General features: G+C 48.5%; 1 protein-coding gene across 1 annotated transcript in view; it reads right to left on the reverse strand.

Annotated features, from left to right (window-relative positions):
• Positions 1-7500, reverse strand: part of dock10 (dedicator of cytokinesis 10) — a 70554-nt gene that overhangs the window by 53485 nt on the left and 9569 nt on the right. The gene's annotated exons all lie outside the window — the stretch shown is intronic.

Raw genomic sequence — 7500 nt, forward strand, 5'->3', positions numbered from 1 at the left:
ACCGTGTCTCATCACTGTGTCTTATCACCATGTCTCATTCCCTGCTCATATAACAGCTGATGTCCAGTACATCCACAACCCTCAGCAGCACAACCTCTGAAGACAGTTCACACGTCTAACTGCAGGTTTCTGGGCAGTGCTCAGCTCCTGGGATAAAAGTGTCACTAGCTAGAAATAATGAATGACATCAGTCCCAAAAGATAGACAGAGGTACATGCATACAGAGAGAGAGAGAGAGGGAGAGAGAGAGAGAGAGAGAGAGAGAAGATGCCTTCCTTCCATGATTTGTTTATGACTACAGTGGTCTAATTTATCAAATTTGGTTCATTTGTAAATACCAGAATGACCTTCTTAATAGAAAAAGGGAAAATATTACAGCATTAAACAATAATGAAGGAAATCTGTAAAAATGTCATTACTTTTGTTCCTTACGCAGAGTGTGAGTTGGAGGAAGTCCTATTAAAGGACCAAATGTCTCGCTGTGATGACTTTAAAAAAGGAGGTTAGCATCTGAAGTTGGGCAGTGCCTTCCATGGCAGTCCAGCATGTCCTGATCCAGCACAACATGGAACACAGTATATTGTGCGTCAACACGTGTTTCACCTGCTAGACTAAGAATGACTGTGTTCTCTGTGAAGGTGATTCCACACTCAAATCTAGCGTCGTCGAGAGACGCTGGCATATGGACGGCTTGTGCAGTCACTCAGATATCTGTGTTTACCACCTCAGAACCCTTTCACAACCTCCAGCAGAAAGCACTTGAGATGCCACCTTTACCAGGGTGAATTTACTTCCTGAAAATACGGAACCTAAAAGCAACGTTCTGGGAACTTACAGAGTAAGAACCCAAACTGGTCGTCTGTGGAAGTCAGACATTTGTATCACGGCTTTCAGACGTCGTCTCTTTCCAAGCCTACGTGACGTCTCCACAGCCCCCTGGCATAAAGACAGTTACTGTATTATCATTCTGAAAAGTTTACATGCTAAATGCTGTGTCCTGAGTCCTGAATGTTGAGTTCTGAGTCTCAAGTGTTGACTCCTATGTCCTGAGTGCTGATCTATCCAGCGTGATCAAACACTGCCCTTCCTCGATCTCTTTAACGAGATGTGCAGGATTATTGAACTGCAGGCTAGAACATGAGATTCCTCCTGCTTGTGTTTATATGCCAGTTATGATACTATTCCTACTCAGTCATCTTATAACTTAAACACACCAAAGGGAAAGAGAACAAGATTCACACACACACACACACACACACACACACACACACACACACACACACACTTTGATCTTCTCTCTCTCCACATGCTGAAAACGAAACGTCAGGTCTTTCCCCATTTGGTGGAATTTAAATGTTAAATGGCAGAATGCCAGAACAGCAAGGGTTGTAAATAATGAAAGAGTTCACTACAGAGAGAGAGAGGGAGGGAGAGAGAGAGAGAGAGAGAGGGAGGGAGGGAGGGAGGGAGGGAGAGAGAGAGAGGGAGAGAGAGAGGGAGGGAGAGAGAGAGAGAGAGAGAGAGAGAGGGAGAGAGAGAGAGAGAGAGAGAGAGGGAGAGAGGGAGGGAGAGAGAGATAGGAACACTGCAGGTCTAAAGCAGGCTCAGATGGTTGTAGGTTTGATTCCCTGGTTATGTGTTGTGTTTAACTGAATAAATAAACTCTGTGTGTGTGTGTGTGTGTGTGTGTGTGTGTGTGTGTGTGTATTCAGGCTGCAAGGCACCCTGAAGGGATTCTCCATTAGACTCCAACATACAGCAGTACATCCAGGGAACTGTCTGTTAGTAATCTGGGCACCAGGCCTGGAGGTCTGCTAGTGTAGCTGGAGCTGAGTATCACAGCATGTGCTTACTGGATTAAAGACAACTGGCTCTGGATTAAATGTGACTGGCACTGGATTAAAGGCCACTGGCTCTCCATGCCTGTCTGTAAACTTGGGACACCCTGTCCCTTAAATAAGCCCTGTACCTGCCCAGCGAGGAGACGCTGGACCACCTGCGGTTCACGGTAAGTGTGTTTGCGGTCTCTCTTTTCTCCAAGACTGTTATCTAGACTGAGAGAGAGAGACCGTGCTTGCCATGGTAATGGGATTCTCGTTCTGCTGTATTACATTCTGAGACTAGCCACACGCTGTAGATGACCTTTGTTTGAGTAGTATTACCATGGCAACCAATTAGCGAGTCAGCTCGTTATGACTCAGAGAGAAAGAATGGAGTAAAAGTGAAGGGAACTTGAAGTGTGTGTGTGTGCGCCTCTCACACTCACCAACACACGCTAAGAGAGCATGTCTAACGCATGTTAACATGCTTCTTTGTCATATTTTTTGCTGTTGCGAAATATCTTGATTTAGCCCCAGCGTCTGACAAACCTTACGCTACCACCTAGAGCCTTAGATGGAACATGGTTGTGTGTGTGTGTGTGTGTGTGTGTATGCATGCCTCCGTGACTGATAGCCTGAAACGCGATCCTCCTCACTTCGATACATTAGCGTGAATAATGTGGGGTGTAAGCCCCACCTACCCTAATGGACAGGGAGGCTGGGTAACTGTGGCATTACGGAAAAGGCAGCACCGGAGCAAAGAAAATGGAGTCTCTGGTATTGTTATAGCCTGTCCACCGTTTGTGCATGTATGTGTGTGCGTGTAAGGGAGAGTTTCAGTCATTAAACCATCCCCACAAAGAAAAGCTCTCTGTTGTGTTTCCGTGAGACAAAAGTGAGTCTGATGTGGATGTAGTTAACGTTTCACAGCTGTGCGTGTGACTCCTGCCAAGTCTCAGACAGGCTCGGCCCTCTTGTGCATCAGCGTGCACGGGGCAGGGACGTGCGCTGGACTCCAGCGTGCGAGATGAGACCTTCTCTTCACACCAGCTCGCAAGTCCTCTCAGGGTCCTCCCAGCGAGCATGGATGCCCAGATGTTTCCTTAATGTTATGTGGATGTTTGCAGGGTGACTCATATGCTGCGTTGCTCTGATGAAGCGTGACTTAGGAAGAAGGCAAAAACACTGGGTCGTCGCTATGGAAACAGCTACATGGTGCTGTCAATCAGATAACCCAGTTCTTAATAACTACCTGGCCTCAGAGACAGAGGTGCAACCTGAAGTCACACACACACACACACACACTTTTGGCTTGCAGCTGGCAGTAGTAACATCTGAAGGGAAATACTGAGTGAACTGTTTTTCTGCTCCTTTCCTCTGAGGGTTTTACTCATGGCCGGAGAGCCACTGCAGGTCTGAGTCTGTTCTGAGTGCAGTCGAGTGGTTTTCATTAAATTAGTAATAAGAGCACTGGCACATTAAACACAATCTGTAACATAGACCTACATCAGACAGAGTCTAAACGGATCAGTTGCTTTGCAACTAACAGATCACTTTGCAAACCTTTTTAAAAATGAGATATTTTGGTCAGAAAAAACCCATGTGCGGGTGGGCGTGCATACATTCCCAGTTTGCTTGTTAAAGCACAGACAGTGTTTACTGACTGTACCACAGTCACGAGGGGTCGCAATCTACACATCAGCACAGCATCTGGACACTGCATGACCATGACGCACAAGCAGGACAGTCTCTAGTGGAGACAAGCAGGACAGTCTGTAGCGGAGCGCCACTGAGTCTGGGGAACCGGGTATGCCATCCCTTCCGATGTCCGAAAAACTGTCCCCCTCTCACACTGCTGTTGGACGGGTGTGTAGGAGGTCAGAGGTTGCACAGGGGAGAGGTCAGGGGTCAGGGTTCCTGCTGTTTCCAGGCTGCACTGGGAGGAGGAGAGTGGTGCCAGACTTTAGCTCCTGCGCCATCTAGTGGCGGCCTGTGGACACAGCACCCTGGGGACGACTGGTGTGAGCAGGGGCTTTGCGTAAAAGGGTAAAAATGGAAGTGTAGAGGTAGACGCTGTAAAGCTGCATGAGACGTGTGAGACATGTGAGACGTGTGAGACGTGTGATAAGTGAGGTGTGAAAAGTGTGAGATGTGTGGACATGCCATCTTGTTTGTGTATGTGACTGCTGAGAACTCTTATGTGGTGGCTCAGTGGTTCAGGTACTTGACTCGTAATCAGAAGGTTGCCAGTTCAAGCTCCACCACTGCCAAGTTACCACTGTTGGGCCCCTGAGCAAGACCCTTAACCCTCAATTACTCAAGTTGTACTCAGTCATGATTGTAAGTTGCTGTGGATAAAAGTGTCAGCTAAATGCTGTAAATGTAAATATAAGAGGCAAGGGAATGTGTGCGTGCGTGTGCGCGTGTGTGTGTGCGTGCCCGCGCGTGTGTGTGTGTGTGTGCGCGCGAGTGTGTATGAGTGTGTGTGTGTGTGCACGTGAGTGTGAGTGAGTGTGTGTGTGCGTGTGAGCGTGTGTGTGTGTGTGTGTGCACGTGAGTGTGTGTGAGCGTGTGTGTGTGTGAACGTGTGTGCACGTGAGTGTGCGCGTGTGAGCGTGTGTGTGTGCACGTGAGTGTGCGCGTGTGAGTGTGTGTGTGTGTGAGAGTGTGTGTGTGAGTGAGTGTGTGTGTGTATGTGTATGTGTGAGTGAGTGTGTGTGTATGTGTGTGTGTGTGTGTGTGAGTGTGTGAGTGTGTGCGTGTGTGTGTGTGTATGTGTGTGTGAGAGTGTGTGTGTGTGTGTGTGTGTGTGTGTGTGTATGTGTATGTGTGAGTGAGTGTGTGTGTATGTGTGAGTGTGTGTGTGAGATCCTGGTACAGCCTGTAGATGGCACTATCACCTTTAGATGAGAGGAGACTGGGAGGGTCTGAGTCTGCTAGAGTTTGTTTATGGAAGGAAGTTATTACGTATCCTTGGTGAGGAGTTCAGAAGTCCTGACAGAATGCAGGTGCAGGACACTGCACTGCACGGAGCCCGTCAGGACTGTCCCGTCTGCCTCTCTTCCTGTCTCTCTTTTCTATCCCTCTCTCCCTTTCCCGCTCTGGAAGGCGTTGAACAAAACAATCCTGACAGGGATGGAAGCCGAAAAGTCCAGGAGGTAGTGATGAAGATGAAGGTAGCAGCAGTGATGAAGACCATCCATCACGCTGGCCTTCAGATGAAAGGGCCCTCCAAAGAGAGGGAGAGAGAGAGAGGGAGGGAGAGAGAGAGAGAGAGAGAGAGAGAGAGGGAGGGAATCATATAGACACCATTCATCAGCCCTGACCCCAGAGTCACATGACCCCTGGATGGTATGCCAGCTGGGACCAAGCTGGAGTAAGTGGTGTGTCGTGTTCAGAGCCTCCAGAGTGTTTTCCTCTCCTCCATCACGCGCCCAGATTCCCTTAATTCTCCTTTCTGTACACATCCAAATCCCCCACCTGCTTTCTCTCCTCTCTCTCCTCCCCTCCCCTCATCTCTTCTCCTCTCCTCCTTTCTCCTCTCGTCACCTGACCCATCCTCTGCCTGAATGCGTGTCCCTCCTCCAGAGCCAATCTACAGTCCACATTAATGATCATGGAGATAGTGATAGCTTGGGGGGACGAGGGTTCTGATCTTAGAGTGCTGACCTTCTTCACCAAAGCCAGAAGGAACCGTACACCTCGTGCAGAACCACCTCGGGCAGAGCTGGCAGACCCAGAGCTTAGACGACCAAAAATAAACCCGCCTGATTTCTGGAGTTTCTGAAGTGGTATCTGATCACTGGCTGTTTGAGACCTGGTAACACTCCAAGATAAATCTCACGCTCAGGGTGGCTCTCTGCAGTAATCCAGTGTAATCTGGCAGCTCCTTAACGTTGGTTGCATCCACAGGGCTTCCAAACTAGCGCAGAGTTCCTGGTGATCTGCATGATAGGGATGGAATGGGGCGGGAACACTGAGCGACAGGGACAGAGCAAGTGAGGAGCCTCGCTGTCCTATGTCCGCTGTCCCATGTCCTTCACATGCTGGAGTAATCAGAACCAGAAGCTGGTGTGTTCAGCTGGGCACACGGCCACCACTGCTGTGAAGGAAAGAACCTGGTGTAGGAGGAGAGGAAAATAGAGAGGGGGAGATGGAGAGGGGGGTAAGAAAATGAGAAAGAAAAGAACTGTAGGAAGACAAGTATGGAAGAAAAAAGAGAATGATGAGAAACTGAGGAGAGAGAGAGTGAGAGTATGTGTTTTAGGTGAGTGTAAGACAGGGGTTCTGGGGTTCTCAGGAGACTGCAGAGTAATTCCTCACATTTCTGCACGACCACTAACCCTCCGAGAGTGCAGTCTGGCTCACTCCAGTAAATCTGCGCGTATCTCTCTGCTCCCGTAAAACACACAAGCTCCGCTTTAAAGACTTTTAGAAGACTCTGATTTCCATGAGCACGACTGTTCAGTCCGTGAGAGCACAGCTGCACAGGAGAGTGAGATCCAGGCTAAAGCTGATGGTGTCAAACTCTGAGGTGCAGATCTGAGTGTGTGCCTGACACACCCATGACTCCACCCCACCCCTTGACTTTTATCCAAAGCGCCTTACAGTTATGACTGAGTACAACTTGAGGAATTGAGGGTTAAGGGTTTTGCTCAGGGGCCCAACAGTGACAACTTGGCAGTGGTGGAGCTTGAACCAGCAACCTTCTGATTACGAGTCAAGTACCTGAACCACTGAGCAGTAGCTTTACTGTCTTTCTCCCTCACACACACCCCACACAATCCTGGCCCATACACACACACACACACACACATTTCTATCCCTCCATTCTTTGAACATACTCATACTCACCAGCACAGACTCACCGCCAAGTGATCAGAAGACAGAAGGCAAGACCAACACACACACACTCATACGCACACACACGCACACACAAAAGTAAACACAAACCTTTCCAAAACGTGCCTCCACATGACACGGATGTTTACGTTCAGGAAGCCGTCTGCTTGCTTTTTCCCTCATTGTTTCGCTGAACTTGTCAGCTGCCGAGAATCAACTTCACATCTGTGAGGACTTGTTACCCAAGAGGACAACAGTTGGCATGTGCTGCCATGACACACTGTTGTGGGCGTGGCTCTGTATTATGTGCTTTCATGAAGTGAGGGTGGTCAAGACACACTGGAGGTGTTTATAACCTGAAGTCTGTGTATTTAGCGAGGTCACTGACCCTGAGACACAGTCAACTAAACAACACAACCACAGTTTCATAGATTGTACAAATTACCACAGAACTGTAAATTATATTCCAGTCCACCGTTTTACTATGAAAATTCAATTCAAGGTCATTTTTCTCTTTTATGTTCTTCTCATAGAGGGATTGCCCTCCCACACACACGCACACACACACACAGATGTAGGCCTCAGTAAGTGCTGTTTATTATAGCAGCTCCCGGAGCTCTGTGGAGTTTTATATGACTACGTATGGAGTTGCTGTCCGTGTGTGTGTGTGTGTGTGTGTGTGTGTGTGTGTGTGTGTGTGTGTGTGTGTGTGTGTGTGTATGTGTGTGTGTGTGTGAGAGAGAGAGAGGAATGCAGAAGTCACCCTGCTTCTCTAACACATGGAATATCAAGACTTTTTCCAGGCGACCTCTGGCTGAGAAGACTGGCTTTGACCTTG

Source organism: Electrophorus electricus, chromosome 11, assembly GCF_041902795.1.
Source record: "Electrophorus electricus isolate QZ-2024a chromosome 11, ASM4190279v1, whole genome shotgun sequence".
NCBI lineage: Eukaryota > Metazoa > Chordata > Actinopteri > Gymnotiformes > Gymnotidae > Electrophorus > Electrophorus electricus.